The sequence below is a fragment of the Oratosquilla oratoria genome, chromosome 40 (assembly GCF_046742065.1).
Source record: "Oratosquilla oratoria isolate Oo_2021 chromosome 40, ASM4674206v1, whole genome shotgun sequence".
In the NCBI taxonomy this organism is placed as follows: Eukaryota; Metazoa; Arthropoda; class Malacostraca; order Stomatopoda; family Squillidae; genus Oratosquilla; species Oratosquilla oratoria.
Genome location: NC_134816.1, coordinates 1,721,182 through 1,738,681, shown reverse-complemented (window position 1 = coordinate 1,738,681; position 17,500 = coordinate 1,721,182). Strand labels below are relative to the sequence as shown.

Here is a 17,500-nt window from a genome sequence, read left to right as displayed (position 1 = left end):
TGAATGGTTTGAGGTAAAGGTGGGACTTCGTCAGGGATGTGTTATGTCACCCTGTTTCGCCACCCCTTGTCACCACTGTCACCACCACTGTCGGTCCTCGATCATTACACTTAAATTTGACTTGTAATATCACTCGTCTCGAGGCACCTTGCCTCTCGTTACGTGAGTTTCACTAAATATTCAAGTTCCTCTTAAGCAGTAGGCCCAATGCCTTGTATTTCCTGTAGTCTCACTATTTTCTAGGCCCCGTGCCTAGTTCTCTCGTCCTTTGTAAAAGGGTGGTGAATTTTCTTTCTTCTTTCACTGTAATTTCACCTTCTGGTTACACTCTGGATCTCTTTCTCTCGTCTCTACATCGTCTCTCTCGATCGTCTCCCTAGATCGTCTCTCTAGATCGTCTCCTGATCCTCTCTGACGAGATCCCGTATCCTACGCTAAGCTACCTTCGTCTGACGTCACTAATTTTTCTAATCCAATCTCCGGTGACTTTTCAAATAAATGTCACTCCTTATGGGCGTGACTTTGAATTCATGCACCAATAGTTTTTTCCTCCTTCTCCACCTTGCACCAATTCGGAAAGCCATTACAATGCCACTAGCGAAATTGTTTACCTCAGCATTAGTCAAACGAAGCTAACCTGCGCCTACAGAGTTTTGATTACATCATCGATTATAAAACAGTCACCACCGTCGGTGTGTTTACATAGACATAACGTCACCCTCACATAGACATAACGTCGCCCTCGAGCAGGCGTCGAGTCTGAATTATTCTAATGCCCTAGCTCATTTCCATTCGTACACTACCGGCCTCTTACAGGGCTCGGCAGCTACCCTTGGTCGTCCCGACCAATTTCTTATTTCCCTCTTACAGGGCTTGCTAATATATTTCTAGAATAAGCTAATCTACCCTTGCATAATTGTTAATCTACCCTCCAAAATACATCATTCATGCAATAAATTGGGAATAATACATAAACATAATACCTATAAATGTGAATAACATGCATCTCAATATATATAAGGCATTGAATTAAGCGGTTACATGGTTGATTTGCTTTGACAGAGCCAATCTCCGGAATACAACAAAGGCAATCAGTGCTGCCACTAACACTGAAAGTAAGGGTATGATAAGGATTGGTAGTATATGTAAATCATTTGAGGGAGATCTTGACAATGGTCTTCTCTTAATTTTCAAGGGAGGAGAGTTTTCAGGCAATGTGAAGTTGAACTATGAGCACTAACTTTAAAATCTGAATGGTTTATCATCTTTTCAATAGCAATTAATTTGCAAAACACACTAATCTAGAGTTTGAGTGTCTCTTCTTGTTCAATATTATTTCCGACACATTTCATTTTTAAAGACAGTCTTATTACTTTAAAATGGTCACAATACTCATGTGTGTACTCAGATGAGAGGTCCTTAAGTCCTTAAGATTCCAAGTCTGACCACAGCAGATCCTAGGTTTTAGGTTTCCATGTATCTGCTTGACACCAAGTTCCAGTTGTTTAGGTCTCCCATCCCAAATACATACAAATGGTCAATACTATCTGTAAAATACATCAAGATTAATGTTCAACTCTTGAAAAATATCATTATAATATTCTCCATATTCTCCAGGGTTATTAATATTTATGCACAAAGTATTACTATAATCATCTTCATAGATCTGCAAGCTAATTTTCCTTATGTCATCTAAATGTCCTATCAATTCTTCTCTTGATTCTAAATGTTTAAGTTTAAACTTGTTTCCACCTGCAGAATCAATTACCCTATATGGACCAGTGTACCTTGGTGAAAGTTTATTATTGGGTGAGGTTAGTTTGACCATTACTAATTCTCCAATTTTCAGTTCTAGTTTATGAGCTATTTTGTGTTGTTGTTCCTTCATCTCTTGTGAATACACCTCCATATGTTTCCTAACTCTTTGGTGAATACTTTGAAGAGTATTTATCCTATTGGTTATATAATCATCCATATTATATATGGGTTTTTGCTCTGCAGTCAACATTTCATATGGCAGAGTTTTGTCCTCCCCAAAAATTGTAAAATGAGGTGTATCACCAGTTGCTACATTAATTTGATTGTTCAGGGTACACTTAACACAAGGAATCCAAGTATCCCAAGTTACACTATGAGGACTTATTAGGGTTCTAAGACATATAATTATCTTTTTGTTTAACCTTTCTACTACTCCATTACTTTGGGGATGGTTAACGAGTATATTGACTTTCTTGATGTGGAATACATTACATAGATTTTCCAAGATTTTGTTATTAAATTCAGTCCCATTATCTGAAACTAGGATGTTAGGTGTAGTAAAATTACAGATTATCTGATCATAGATTACGGAAGCAATAGTTTCAGCTTTCTTATTGATTATGGGTTGTAATATACAAAATCTTGAAAAATAATCAATAGCAACAAATAGGTATTTAAATCCGTTCTCGGACATTGGTAATTCCAATGTATCCATGTGAACTCTTTCCCAAGGTTTCTGTGGAATGGGATAGGTGAGTATAGGAGCAGGTTTTGGTGTATTTCCCTTCACCTTTACACATTTTACACACTTTTCTATATAATCATATATAGTTTTCTTCATTCCTAGCCAAAAGTATTTAAGTTGTGCTTGTCTATAAGTTTTATCCTTTCCAGGATGTGAACTACAATCACTATCATGAAGTAACTTCAATATCTCATTTACCAGAGTTTGTGGTATAACCAACTGATTTACTTGACCTCTAGAAATATCTTTCCCATTTACAAATGTTTTCCTATACAAAATTCCATTAATCAAATGAAATTCCTCTATCCTATACCCCTTTGGTAGCTTTGGAGGATCTCCTCTTGGGTTCATCAAATGCTTGATTATTGAATCACATGTCTCATCATCTCTCTGTTCTCTTATTAGCATTTCTTCATCTAAAGTTACTAATTCTTCTATACTACAAGCAAAATTAATCAACCCAGTCCCAGTCATTGGTTGACTAATGTTTCTAGAAAGTGGATCTGCTACATTCCTTCTACCCGGAATATATTCAAATTGAACTTCATAGCACTGAAGTATCGCAAACCATCTAGCAAGTCTGCCTCTAAGATTCTTATGCTTAAATAAGTTCTGAATAGCTGTGTGATCAGTCCAAACTCTGATGGGATACCCTAGTATCATATCCCTAAAACTTTCTAAAGAATAAATTACTGCTAAAGTTTCTCTTTCAGTTATAGAATAGTTTCTCTCCGCACTATTACAAAGTCTGGATGTGTAAGCTATGGTTTTTAAAGTTCCATTTCTCTCTTGCATTAGTATGCCTCCTAACCCTATGTCAGACGCATCAGTACAAAGAATGAATTCTTTTTCATAGTCGGGAAAAATTAAAATAGGTGAACTCGTGAGTTTATCTTTCAACTTGTCAAAAGCTTGCTGTTGCGCAGGTCCCCACATGAACTTTGAGTCCTTTCTTAACAATGAACTTAGTGGATTAGCAATGTCAGCATAACTTTGAATGAATTTTCTATAATATCCTGTTAATCCCAAAAAGCTCCTAACCTTGTCTACATTGGTCGGAACTGGAAAATTCTTGACAGCGTCCACCTTTGAATTTACTGTACTCAGCCCGTGTCTGTCTATCTTATGTCCTAAGTAAATGACACTGTCTTGCAAGAACTTACATTTTTCAAGTTTTACTTTTAACCCAGCTTCTCCTAGTCTTGAGAATATCAAATCTAATTTCTTAAAGTGCTCCACTGCAGTCTGAGAAACTATTAAAATGTCATCTAGAAATACACTGGCAGTGTTTCCTAACAATCCATCTAGAATAGTATTCATTAATCTCATGTAAGTTAATGGACTATTACATAACCCAAATGGCATTCTCTTGAACTCATAATGTCCTGTTGTAGTAGAAAATGCTGTGAACTCTCTTGAATCTTCATGCAATTCTATTTGCCAAAAAGCTGATTTGATATCTATAGTACTAAAATATCTATTCTCAGTTCCCAAACTTCTCAAAATGTCACCGATAATGGGTAATGGTAACCTGTCACGAATGGTGTGCTTATTCAATTCCCTGTAATCAATAACTGGTCGCATGGTCCCATCAGACTTTGGTACTAAGATCAACGGAAAATTCCACTCACTTTTACTATGTTCAATAATATCCTCTGATAGCATTTCAGTGATAAGTTGATCTACTACAGCTAATTTAGAGTGAGGAACTCTGTAAGCTGGTATGTAGATAGGTTGTGTTCCTGGTTTTAACTTAATGTGATGTTTTAAAACAGTTGTTTTGCCTAAGGCGTCCCCCGGCAAAGCAATTGCTTTTTTATGTTTCATAAGCAAAGCAAATAAAGCTTCATCCAACTCAGGGCAATTAGTGGATTGTAATAATTCTTTATATCTATTTCTTAAGTCTATGCCTTCTTGTACTGAACAAATTGATGAAGTTGGTAATTCTATCTCCTCACTATTCTCATTTAAAATCTTAATAGGTTTAGTACACACCTGAATACATCCTATTTGTGTACCTTTCTTTAAAACTATCTCTTTATTCATAGTGTTAATTACTAATACTTCTACTCTGTTCTTATTTGTCTTATAAATCCCTGAGTCCCACTTCAATCCTTTAATTTTAACTGATTCTGGGACTGTAATTACTTCAGAGTCTACATTGATTCCTTTCAAACACACTTCAACCTTATTAATTGACATGGGATGTAACAATGTCGACCTTGTTAATCCGCAATCTGCAATTCTCAAGGCATCTGTGGTTGATAATTTAGTAATCTCTGGGATTTCCTGAACTTCTGAGTTGGGTTCACAAATTGTTTTACTTTCTGTAGGGTTGGACCGCTCGGTCACGCTATCTAGGATAGAAATGTTATCTAAGGATTCATTGATTCCTGTCACTGGTCTTAAGTCTGGTTGATTTAAGAATGGGATTAACTGTGACTTCACTAAAATTCCTAAGTCAGCAGGACAAATTACCATGTTTTCTTTTCTCATAGTTGCAAATCCTATCAATAAATCTCCTGGAAAAACAGACTCTTCTACCACTATCACTGGGATGTACAATTGTTCATTTGTATACAAGGCAACTTCTAGCTCAATCTTACCTAATGTTTTTAACTGATTTCCAGTTACACCTTGCAATGTGTAACGGATTGGTTCCAACATTTTCACTCCTTGGTTCAACTGGTTTAAAACTTTACTAGTAATTACATTAACTACAGACCCTGTATCAATAAAAATTTGAATAGGCTTATTGAACACTTTACCCGCAATGAGAGGTCCTACAGAAGTTTTACCAACAGTAATGATCAGTTTGTCAGTTTCTTTCATCTCCCTTGCATTCCCATATTTAACACAATACCGCCTATCGGTATGTATATGGGGAGGTCTGAAATGGTTTATTCTGTGTCTGGGGGTTTTCCTCTTAGCCCTGGGGGTACCCGAAAATTCCGGCACTCATGAGTTCAATGTCCGATTATATTATGGTAAATACAGAATGGAGGGTTCCTACATTGATACTCATTGTGACCTTCGTATTTGCAATTTCTGCAAATAATCCCATAAAAACATTCTTGTGCTTTGTGTCCCCATGCATTACAATTAAAACATAGGATTCTGGTATCCCTATCCCTAGATGGACTTCTAGCATGTCGCCTATGTCCTACTTCTGTTTTCTTAAACTCTCTAGAGTTCCTATATTGGCTTTGTTGATTTATAGGCATTACATATGGGTTTATTGTTCTGGTCTCACTGTATCCTTGAAGAAGATAATCTACTTCTCCTAAACTTATATTTGATTTTAGATCCTTGTACAGCCTTTCTGCTGTTAAGTCATCAGAATTCTTTGCCAATAAGCTAAATGTAATCAATTTGATTACCTGTGAGATTTTCATCTTCTCGCTAGATCTTTCTATCCAGTCTGAATCTTTCAAGATAGAATTCATGTCTTTTGACCATCTATCTAATCTAGCTAAGTACTCTGTGTCAGTTTCACTTGTCCTAACTTCCTTAATCATTTTTACCAATGACATTGGAATATTTGTATTTGATGTGTGAATTTCGTGTCTCAACACGTTAGAATTCTGAGAGGTACTCATACTAATACCTTGCTTTATCCTGGCTGCTTGCGATGTCGCTTCGTGATGTCAATTTCTCTCTTGACGTCCTTCTACGGCCTTGTCATTCGTCAACGACGTTGTTCCTCCTCCATCACACTCTCTGCCTTGAAGACCGCCTTGTAGATGATGATCACCTTGAAGAATCTTGAAGAATGCTTGTTCCCATCGTAGCAGTTACTTGAAGTTGTAGATTTCTCTCGTAGTCGTCTTTTGGAACTAATACACTCTTGATTTTGGTTGTCTTGTTCCCGTAGACTTCTTGCGCCACTTCTCTTCGGAGGTGTTTAACACTCAGTTCGTTCATCCCACCGCTGCCACCACTTTCGCCACCCCTTGTCACCACTGTCACCACCACTGTCGGTCCTCGATCATTACACTTAAATTTGACTTGTAATATCACTCGTCTCGAGGCACCTTGCCTCTCGTTACGTGAGTTTCACTAAATATTCAAGTTCCTCTTAAGCAGTAGGCCCAATGCCTTGTATTTCCTGTAGTCTCACTATTTTCTAGGCCCCGTGCCTAGTTCTCTCGTCCTTTGGGTTAATAAAAGGGTGGTGAATTTTCTTTCTTCTTTCACTGTAATTTCACCTTCTGGTTACACTCTGGATCTCTTTCTCTCGTCTCTACATCGTCTCTCTCGATCGTCTCCCTAGATCGTCTCTCTAGATCGTCTCCTGATCCTCTCTGACGAGATCCCGTATCCTACGCTAAGCTACCTTCGTCTGACGTCACTAATTTTTCTAATCCAATCTCCGGTGACTTTTCAAATAAATGTCACTCCTTATGGGCGTGACTTTGAATTCATGCACCAATAGTTTTTTCCTCCTTCTCCACCTTGCACCAATTCGGAAAGCCATTACAATGCCACTAGCGAAATTGTTTACCTCAGCATTAGTCAAACGAAGCTAACCTGCGCCTACAGAGTTTTGATTACATCATCGATTATAAAACAGTCACCACCGTCGGTGTGTTTACATAGACATAACGTCACCCTCACATAGACATAACGTCGCCCTCGAGCAGGCGTCGAGTCTGAATTATTCTAATGCCCTAGCTCATTTCCATTCGTACACTACTGTTAAGAGCTTGTGTTAGGATTAGAAATGGAGAGAGTGAATGGTTTGAGGTAAAGGTGGGACTTCGTCAGGGATGTGTTATGTCACCCTGGCTGTTCAATCTTTACATGGATGGGGTGGTGCGAGAGGTGAATGCAAGGGTAGTGGGTCAGGGGTTGGAGATGATTAAAGAAAAAAGAGAAAAGTGGGGGTGAGCCAGTTGTGTTTGCTGACGACACTGCGCTTGTAGCAGGATCAGAGCAGGGATTGAGGAAGTTAGTGACAGAGTTTGAGAAGGTGTGTGAAAGAAGGAAGCTGAAGATAAATGTGGGTAAAAGTAAGGTGATGAGATGTACAAAGGGAGAGAGTGACAGCAGGCTGGAGGTGAGCATTAAGGGTGTAGGACTGGAGGAAGTGGATAGTTTTAGATATTTGGGTGCGAATGTGGCAGGAAAGGGAGGAGTTGGGGTGGAGGTAGAATGTAGATTGAGAGAAGCGAGTAAATGCCTTGGTGGATTGAAAAGTGTAATGCGAAATAGACATCTGGGAATGAATGCTAAGAGGAGGTTATATGAAAGAGTGATTGTACCAACAGCATTATACGGGGCAGAAACATGGAACATGAGAAAGGAAGAGAGAAGGGGTTTGAATGTGTTTGAGATGAAATGTCTGAGAAGTATGATAGGGGTTACTAGGCTGGACAGAGCAAGAAATGAGGAGGTGAGGAGGAGAACAGGGGTGGAAAGGGAGCTGGGAGATAGGGTTGATGAAAGGCTATTAGGATGGTTTGGACACATGGAAAGAATGAGTGAAGAAATATTAGTAAAAGAAGTATGGAAGGCAGAGGTGAAAGGAGTGAATATGAGGGGGCGTCCTAGGATGAGATGGATGGATGGGGTGAAAGGGACATTACAAAAGAGAGGAATGTCTGTGGAGGAAGGACGGGAGAGGACAGAAGATAGGGGTGAATGGAGAGGGGTTGTGTATAGATGATGGTATGATGCATGAGGGGGAGTGGGTGGGGGTGGGGGGTTGAGAAAGCATGTATGAAAAAAAAAATTAACGCAGCCCGAAGGGATTTCTCCCCGTCTTCTCCTTTTCTGCATGAGGGGACGGAGAGGGGGGGGTCGCCGAATTCATGAAGCGGCCTTGCTATGGATGTGCTGTCTTGCAATACTGATTCTGACCCAGGGCAGTGGACAGGATGCAGGGATCCATCATCCAGGAGGTGCCAAGATAAGAGGGAGGGAGGAGGGTGGAGGGGAGTGGAATATATAGGAAGTGGAATGGGTGGGAGTGGTTTCTATGCCTTTTTCTTTTTGGCTACCACCCATGTAGAGGGAAATAGCCTTTGGTATATGTATGTATGTACAAGATTATAACAATATAAAACTATGACAATGAAAAGATGGTGCTACACGCAATCAAAAAAACAAGTCAAGAAAAAAAAGTAACCTGAGTAATAAGTGTGTAGTACTACAATGTTAATTATTGTTGTTGATTAAATCCACAAATGTCGGTATGGGGCTCTTCTTGTAAAGGTCGATGCGTGATCTGATCGGCTTGATGGTATCATGGTGTCGCACCTGCAGCCGTGGTCGTGGTACCTGTGGAGGTAGCAGGTTCCAGTACCAAGGATGTTTAACTAGCGTGACCGCAAACGACCTCAGACTCTGAAGATAGTGGTCAGCAAGGGTGGGTAGTCCTAGTATGGTGAGAGCGTGCTGATAGGTGGTGTATTCTTTGCCAAGGATTGTGCGACAGGCTTTTTTCTGCACTTCCTCCAGCTGTCGCTGCTGTGTGATTGTGAGTGAGGAGACCCAGGAGGGTGATGCGTACATCAACTTGGATAAAATGAAGGAAGTGTAGATGGTCTTGAGGTCTTTAACCTGAGCCCCTAATGAACTCAGTCAACGCAGCATATACAGCTTGTAGGAGGCTGCCCTGACGGTGTTGGAAGTGTTCTCCTTCCAGGTCAACTTATTGTCGATGGTTATCCTCAGCAGCTTAGTTGATTGGACCACTTGTAGGGGTTGGCCGTCAATTCTCATAAAGGGAGGGGGGAGAACGTCATTAGAAGTGTGGAAGTGCATTACCACAGTTTTCATGTGGTTGATGGAGACTTTGTTGTGCACTGTCCATGTGTGTAGCCTATCCAGGGTGTCTTGCAGTGGGTCGTAGTTCAGGTCAATGTTGGACACAGGGATCCCCACCGTGCGGTCATCAACATATTTCCACCTGTGCGGTGTGCGTCCCAGGGCATCGTTGATGAGTATCAGGAAACATTGTGGCCCCATTCTTGTTCCCTGTGGTACCCCACAGGAGAGGTGTTGGACTGCAGAGACGTGTCCCTGATATCTGACAGCTTGACAACGGTCCGTCAGGAAGTCAGATAGACAAGCCGCCAAGGAGGTAGAAAGGCCAAGGTGGATGGCTTTGTGTGTGTGTGTGTGAGTGCGTGTGTCCGTGTGTGCGTGTGTGTGTGTGTGTGTGTGTGTGTGTGTGCGCGCATATGTTTTGTGTGTATGTGTTTGTGCATGTGCGTGTGCTATTAGAAATTACGTAAAAGGTGACCATATTGAACTCGTTTATTGAACTCTAGAAGTTTAATTTCATTAATAAAATGTATATTTAAATTGTTGGATAAAATCTGAATAATTAATCATGTTAATGATCAATTGCTACTGATAATTTGTAGTCTATTGAAAAATTTAAACATATGAAATAAATACCGAAAATTCTGGTCGGTGAAAAGTAAACAATGGTCGCGAAAATTATAGATATTGCGTGTGGCCTGCGACCGGATTCACTCAAACAATAGTTTTCGTCAAGTCAGGACGCTTAGAATTTGTGTCAAGTGAAACTACAGAAAATCAATTTCGGAGGAACATTCACTCCCAACTATAAAGAGAAACCTCTCTTTAAAACAAAGTTTAACACTTCACAATTGAAAATAACGGATAAACTTAAAAAGGCGAAAGGGACGTAAGTATAACTCGGCCGAGTTAAAACCGGTCTCTCGAAAATCCGCCTTTACTAAAATTTACATCTAAATTATCAAGAAGAAGGTAAGATCAACTTTCTCTTTTGAATTAGTTGAACTAAAGTAAGAATTATTTGTTTGGATGAGGAAAACAGATCCTTTTCCAATATATTTAAAGAGAGGATTTATTAACATCAAAACTCGGCATAATCTAATTCGCCATAGCCTCCGTGAATTGATTCAGTATTCGAGCCTTTTAAGTGGGCCTATTTGTTTATAATAAAAAGGTAATTGTTGATTCACTGTGCCGATTATTATTAAAAGGCTTCACATATTCGTAAGTAAATTGAGTTGTTTTATATAATAGTTTCAAGAGTTCAATTAAATGAGTTTGTCAAGTTCGCCTAGTATATACTAGGGCCTATTTGTTCTTAGTGGAAACCTTGTGTCCAGGTTGGTTTGTTTAGTTGAATTATGGCCTATGTTTAGTGAAATCGAATTGTTTTAATTTATGTATAGGCTAGTACAACCTGAATATTTTTTTGTACTTTGTATCAATACAGTCTAATCATGACAAGTGATAATGATAATGAGGATAAGGATGAAGCTGGATTTGAGACTGCATTGGTTAAATTGAAACGAGAAAGGGGTATACTTAAAAGAAAAGTTACTCTGATTCTTAATAAATTAAAGGATTCACTTAGTAAAAAGACATTAAACGTTAATTTCTGTAGTAAACAATTAGATATTATTGATCAAGTTATAAGTGAAATTAAAGTTAAAGATGAACAGATTTTAGATCTTCTAAAGGAAAATGAAGTAGATGTTAAGAAAATTGACACATTTACTAGTGAAGTAGATAAGCAAGTAGGCTATCATATGGAAATAGATGAAAGCCTATCAGAATTTCAGGAATTTAAAATGGCAGGGAATAAATCCAATAATAACTCTACAAGCTCTATAGATGCTGATAGATTTGTTGAAACACTCAATAGGCTAGACCATTTTGATATTAAACCGCCTCCCTTATCTTGCGGCGTTTTTGATGGAACAGAAAAGGATAAATTTACCTTTTCTTCTTTCCTCAATCAGTTTAATAATGTCGTAGGTAATAAGGAGAGTATGTCTCAGGCAGTGAAGCTTAGTTATTTACATAGTTATCTTAGGGGTTATGCTTTGAAAATCATTAGCCATTTGTCTATCATAAATGAAAATTATGATATTGCACTAAGATTATTGAAAGATGAATTTCTGGATGTACCCTTTATAGTGGATGAAACTTTCAGAAGGATTCTAAGCGCAACAGTTCCTCAAGGATATGACAAGGAGTTTTTTGCATTAAAGTCATTCATCATTGAAATTAGAGCATACATCTTTGAATTAAAGTCTAATCATGGCTATGATTTTACAATGAAAAATTCTCCTGGAAATTTACTATTGAGTCATATTCTCTTTAATAAGTTGCCTACAGCATTCAAAAGGAAACTGGTTCATAAATATAACAACTATCCTACCTTGACTGAAATCTTTGAGTCATATAATGACATTATTAAGACTCTAATTAAGACCTGTAAAACTACTTTGCCTAGATCTGATAAAATCAATAAGGCCAAGGAAAATTCAAAAAATGCACCCAAAGAAAATAAAAGTTCTCTTCAAATTTTCAAGACCAGTCAAAATAAGGTTGCTCCCTCTAAAAACTTTATTTGTAAATTGTGCAGTGCATCAGGTCACTCCTTGGGACAGTGTGAAAAATATTCAACTCTTAAGGATAAGACAGAGAGAGTACAGGAATTAGGTCTCTGTGCACGTTGTGCTGGATCTGGTCATAAAGAAGATGAATGCTTTGGCAAGCAAAATAAATTAAAATATGGTTGTAAACACTGTAATTCTTATGGCCATATAGCACCCCTTTGTCCTGAATTTAAAGGACCTAATACTAGTAATAATCATCTTTGTTTAACATCTCAACAAAATTCTGAAAATGATTACATTTCCCCTACTGTAACTTTGGAATTTATTCGTGGTAAACAGAGTAAGAAGATCAGATGTTTAATTGATACAGGGAGTCAGCGATCCTACATGTCAGCAAGAGTTGCTAAAGAGCTTTGTACGGATTTAGATTCGTTGAATAAGATAGACTTCAATGTAAAAACATTCATTGGAGCTGAAGTTAAGAGCTTTAAGCAAACCTTAATAGGTGTTAAAATGAATAAGATAATTCAAATGCCATTTCTTATTGACCCTTCACTCAGCATAAGTTTTGTTGTACCGGGTATGAATGAAGCCCTAGAAAATATAAAAGATCAAGGATTTGAATTGGCTGATGAAGCCTTTGGATTAAATCAGGATAATGAATTAATAGAGGTGGATGCATTGATAGGTGTAGACTTGCTTCAATTCCTTCCAGAATGTTCATTTGCCCCATGCTTGCAAGGGAGCTGCATGGTAATTGGAAATAAAGTAATTCCTATTGGTAATGTCAATCATTTTTTGACTAGGAAACAGGCTTCTCAAATTAGTAAAAAAAACGGCAAGTAATAAAGTTCAAATTTATCAATGTCAGAAGTCTTCTAAAGTTCCTGACACCTCAGTTAATCTGATACTTAATCCAATTAAATCTTATTTTAATCCTCTAGAGAACATTCTAAATGATTCAGATATTGAAAATGGGATAGAATATCTCTTTAGCTTGGAATCTATTGGAATTAGTAAGAATGAAATTTATAGTTCAGAGGATCAAGAACAAATTGCTAGATTTAATTAAGCTATTCAGTTTAAAGATGGCCATTACCAAGTTAAGCTTCCTTGGTATTCAGAAAAAATAGAACTGGTCCCTTCTAATTTTCAGGTTGCCAGAAAAGTTTTAGGGAGAGTTTCAAAAAATCTTAAAAAGTCAAATCTATATGAAAAATATGAAGAGGTCTTTGATAAGCAGCTTCAGGATGGAATCATAGAGCAGATTGAAATAGACTTTTCTGATGAAAAGGTGAATAATCACACTTGGATTCCACATAGGCCAGTCATTAAGATGGAAGAGCAGGTCTCGACTAAGATTAGACCAGTTTTCAATTGCTCACTAAAGACTGATAAGAATCTACCTTCTTTGAATGAGGCTGCATATACTGGAGTTGATCTAATGGAGTCCTTGCTTAAACTGTTATTTTGCTTTAGAACTAATGATATAATCTTGCTGAGTGATATCAAGCAGGCATTCCTGTCAATTAGGCTCAGCCAAGAGTTTGATAAGAACCGTTTTTGTTTCCTTTGGGAAAGGGATAAATTGATTGCTTATAGATATAGAACTCTAGTATTTGGATTTACATCATCACCCTTCATTCTACATTATGTAATGAAGAAACATGCCAGTAAATTTCCACTTGACAAATGCACTGACATTCTTTCCAGTCAATTCTATGTTGATAATTTAATATTCTCAGGCAATAATTTTAAGGAAATGACTGACCTTTATCGGCTTTGCTATGAAAGAATGGCTCTTGGTGGTTTTATTTTAAGATCTTGGAATTCAAATTCACTTGAACTGAGACAACTGATAGAAAAGGATGGCAAATTAGTTGAACATTCAAATGAGACAGAGAAAATTCTTGGATACAGATTTAATCCTAATATGGATGAGATGCAGCTTGCACCTGTTGAATTTCACTCTGTCAGTACTAAAAGACAATTGTTATCCGAGACTTCAAGTTTGTTCGATCCACTGGGGTTAGTCTTACCCATTAGTATCAAAGGAAAGTTATTGATGAGGAAGGTGTGGCAACACAAATTAGGATGGGATGAAAAATTGCCTGAGGACATAATAAATGAATGGGATAATATCAAACCTGGTTTTGAGAAAAGAATATGGACTTAATATTTTTAGTGACAGCTCACAAAACTGCTTTGGGTTTGTCGCTTATGGTACCAGTAAGGAAAGTAGTTCCCTCTTATTTGCTAAAGCAAAAGTGGCTCCTGCTAACAAGGAAAAAGAATATAGCATCCCAGTCTTGGAGCTACTTGGAGTGATTCTTGCTTTAAAGTGCATATCCACTATTTTGAATGCCTATTCCAATATAAGATTCAACTATATTAATATTGCTGTTGATGCACAAGTTGTGCTCAACTGGTTAATAACCAGACAGACTAAACTAAAATCTAAGTTTGTCAAAAATAGAATAGGTGAAATGGATAGTAAACTACAACAGCTTGAAAGGGATTATAACATTCCCATTAGTTTTAATTATGTCAAAACTGAAAATAATCCAGCTGATCTCTTAACTAGAGGCTTAACCTACAGCAAATTCATCGATAATTTTGAATTTTGGCTCAAGGGACCAGATTGGATGAAATATGATTTAAATACCTGGCCTAAATACCCATTGTTGAGTGTGGGTTTTAATCTGATGAATCAAAATATCAATACTCTCAATACCATGCAAGGAAAGGAAGTTGAAATCAAACCTATTTTTGACATTAATAAGTTTTCAAACTATAATAAAGTTATGAAAATCACTGAGTATCTCTTCAAATGGATTTGTATGAAAAGTGGTGAAAACTCTCATGAGAAGGCATTGGATTATTGGATCATGATAAATCAGTCAATCAGTTTTGCTACAGAAATTAGCTTTCTTAAACAAGTGGATACACTCAAGTCAAGTAACTTTAAAAATTCAGAAGTGCCTTCCTTAGTATTGCATTTAAACTTGTTTCTTGATGAAAAGAGCATCCTGAGATCACAGGGAAGGATTTCCAAATCACTTTATTTTGATTATAATGTACACAATCCTGTACTTTTGGGAAAAGATCACTTTTTCACTGTACTTTTTACCAGATTTTGTCATGCTCAGGTACAACACATGGGAGTCAGTACTACCTTAAATTTCCTAAGGTCCCAAGGATTCTGGATCCCAAAGGGTAGATCTTCCGTTAAAGCTTCTATTAAGGACTGCAAAATTTGCCAGAAGTATAATGCACTTGCCTATAATTACCCTAAAGTAACCAGTATGCCTAAGCAGCACATGAATCTGATCAGACCTTTCAATCATGTGGGAGTTGATTATACAGGTCATGTATTTTTGAGAAAAGATAATATTAATGCTTTGAGTAAATATTTTATATTGATTTTCACTTGCCTTAATATCAGGGCTGTCCATTTTGAGTTGTTGCCTGACATGTCAACTAAGAATTTCATTCTGGCCTTTCAAAGATTTTGTAATCAGTATACTATTCCAACTTACTTGTACAGTGATAATGCCCGATCATTTGTGAAAGGTGGAGACATATTAGAGAGAACTCTCGAGTCGAATGAATTTTTGGATGAACTCTCAAAAAACAAAATCAAACATGTAAGAATCCCAGTATATTCAGCATGGGTTGGAGCAGCTTGGGAACGTCTTATCAGAACAGTAAAAAACTGTCTGTATAAGGCAATTGGAAGATCTAAATCAACATATTTTGAGTTTCTGACTGCCCTTTCAAACATAAAAAATGCCATTAATTCTAGGCCTCTCACTTATAGAGCCAGTTCAGAAGAATTTGAATTTATAACTCCAAATTCATTCCTCAAACTTAACAACATTGGTTCATTGATGTTCAAAGATGAAACTGATATTTGGGTTAATGATGAAAATCAGGAAAATCTTGAAAATGCACTTTGCAAGCAGAATGAGATGTTTGAGGAATTTAGAAAATTGTGGTATGAAGACTATCTTCTGAGTTTAAGGGATCATGCAAAAAATCTTTACCAGAAAGAATGGTCTGACAAGATAAAGAAAGGAGATGTAGTTTTGATTAAACATCCAAATAAACCCAGACCTTTTTGGTTAATGGGAATAATATTAGAGATAATTATTGGGCATGACAATAAAGTTCGGATTGTTAAAGTGAAACAAAATAATGGAGAAATTGCCTTCCATACAATAAAGAATTTGTATCCCATGGAATTAAATATCCCTCTTGGAAGTCAAAACCCATCACAACCTTCAGAGGTAGATACTGGAAACGACTCAAATCAAACAAATCCTCAAGCTCCATCTGCAAATAATAGAGATCTCAAACCAAAAAGAAAGGCTGCATTAAAGCAGCGTGAACTTATGAGAAATAAACTTAATTATTTATGAATTATAAATTGGGTATTAGGTGTTGGGTAAAATGCTACACCCTGGTTCTGGGGTGAGGATACACGAGTATAGGTGGTGGTTCAGATACTTTACCCTTAATCTAAGGGTGAGAAATTGTTTTATTAAAGATTGATTAGAGGCATTAAATCTTATTGAATCATTTGTATTTATATTGATTTGGACACAAGGTTGCGTTGCGTTGCGTTGCATTGCATCGCATTTGTTACAAATGCAATCTCTTGTCTGGAGTATATTAGAAATTACGTAAAAGGTGACCATATTGAACTCGTTTATTGAACTCTAGAAGTTTAATTTCATTAATAAAATGTATATTTAAATTGTTGGATAAAATCTGAATAATTAATCATGTTAATGATCAATTGCTACTGATAATTTGTAGTCTATTGAAAAATTTAAACATATGAAATAAATACCGAAAATTCTGGTCGGTGAAAAGTAAACAATGGTCGCGAAAATTATAGATATTGCGTGTGGCCTGCGACCGGATTCACTCAAACAATAGTTTTCGTCAAGTCAGGACGCTTAGAATTTGTGTCAACTGAAACTACAGAAAATCAGTTTCGGAGGAACATTCACTCCCAACTATAAAGAGAAACCTCTCTTTAAAACAAAGTTTAACACTTCACAATTGAAAATAACGGATAAACTTAAAAAGGCGAAAGGGACGTAAGTATAACTCGGCCGAGTTAAAACCGGTCTCTCGAAAATCCGCCTTTACTAAAATTTACATCTAAATTATCAAGAAGAAGGTAAGATCAACTTTCTCTTTTGAATTAGTTGAACTAAAGTAAGAATTATTTGTTTGGATGAGGAAAACAGATCCTTTTCCAATAGTGCATGTGTATGATTCACCATGGTCTTGGATCACGTGTTGGACTCGTGAGTGACAGCTATTACCATCCGGAAGAGAGCTCAGAGCTCATATATGACCGATCTATGGGTAATGTTGTGACCTTACAAACACACACACACACACACACACACACACACACACACACACACACACACACACACACACACACACACACACACACAGCTCCCCGTCCACGAGAGTTGGAGTAACGACTCGCAGCGTAGCGATACTGAAATTATTTCAGCCCTGGGCGGGATTCGAATCCGGAACACCGTAGTGGCAGCCGGAAACTCTACCACCACGCCATCAACTCGTGTGTGTGTGTGTGTGTGTGTGTGTGTGTGTGTGT

At 37.4% G+C, this 17,500-nt stretch overlaps 1 pseudogene; it reads left to right on the top strand.

Annotated features, from left to right (window-relative positions):
* The window catches only part of LOC143020766 (uncharacterized), a 33,877-nt pseudogene extending 17,343 nt beyond the window's left edge, over window positions 1-16,534 (top strand).
* Window positions 16,535-17,500: the final 966 nt, after the last annotated feature.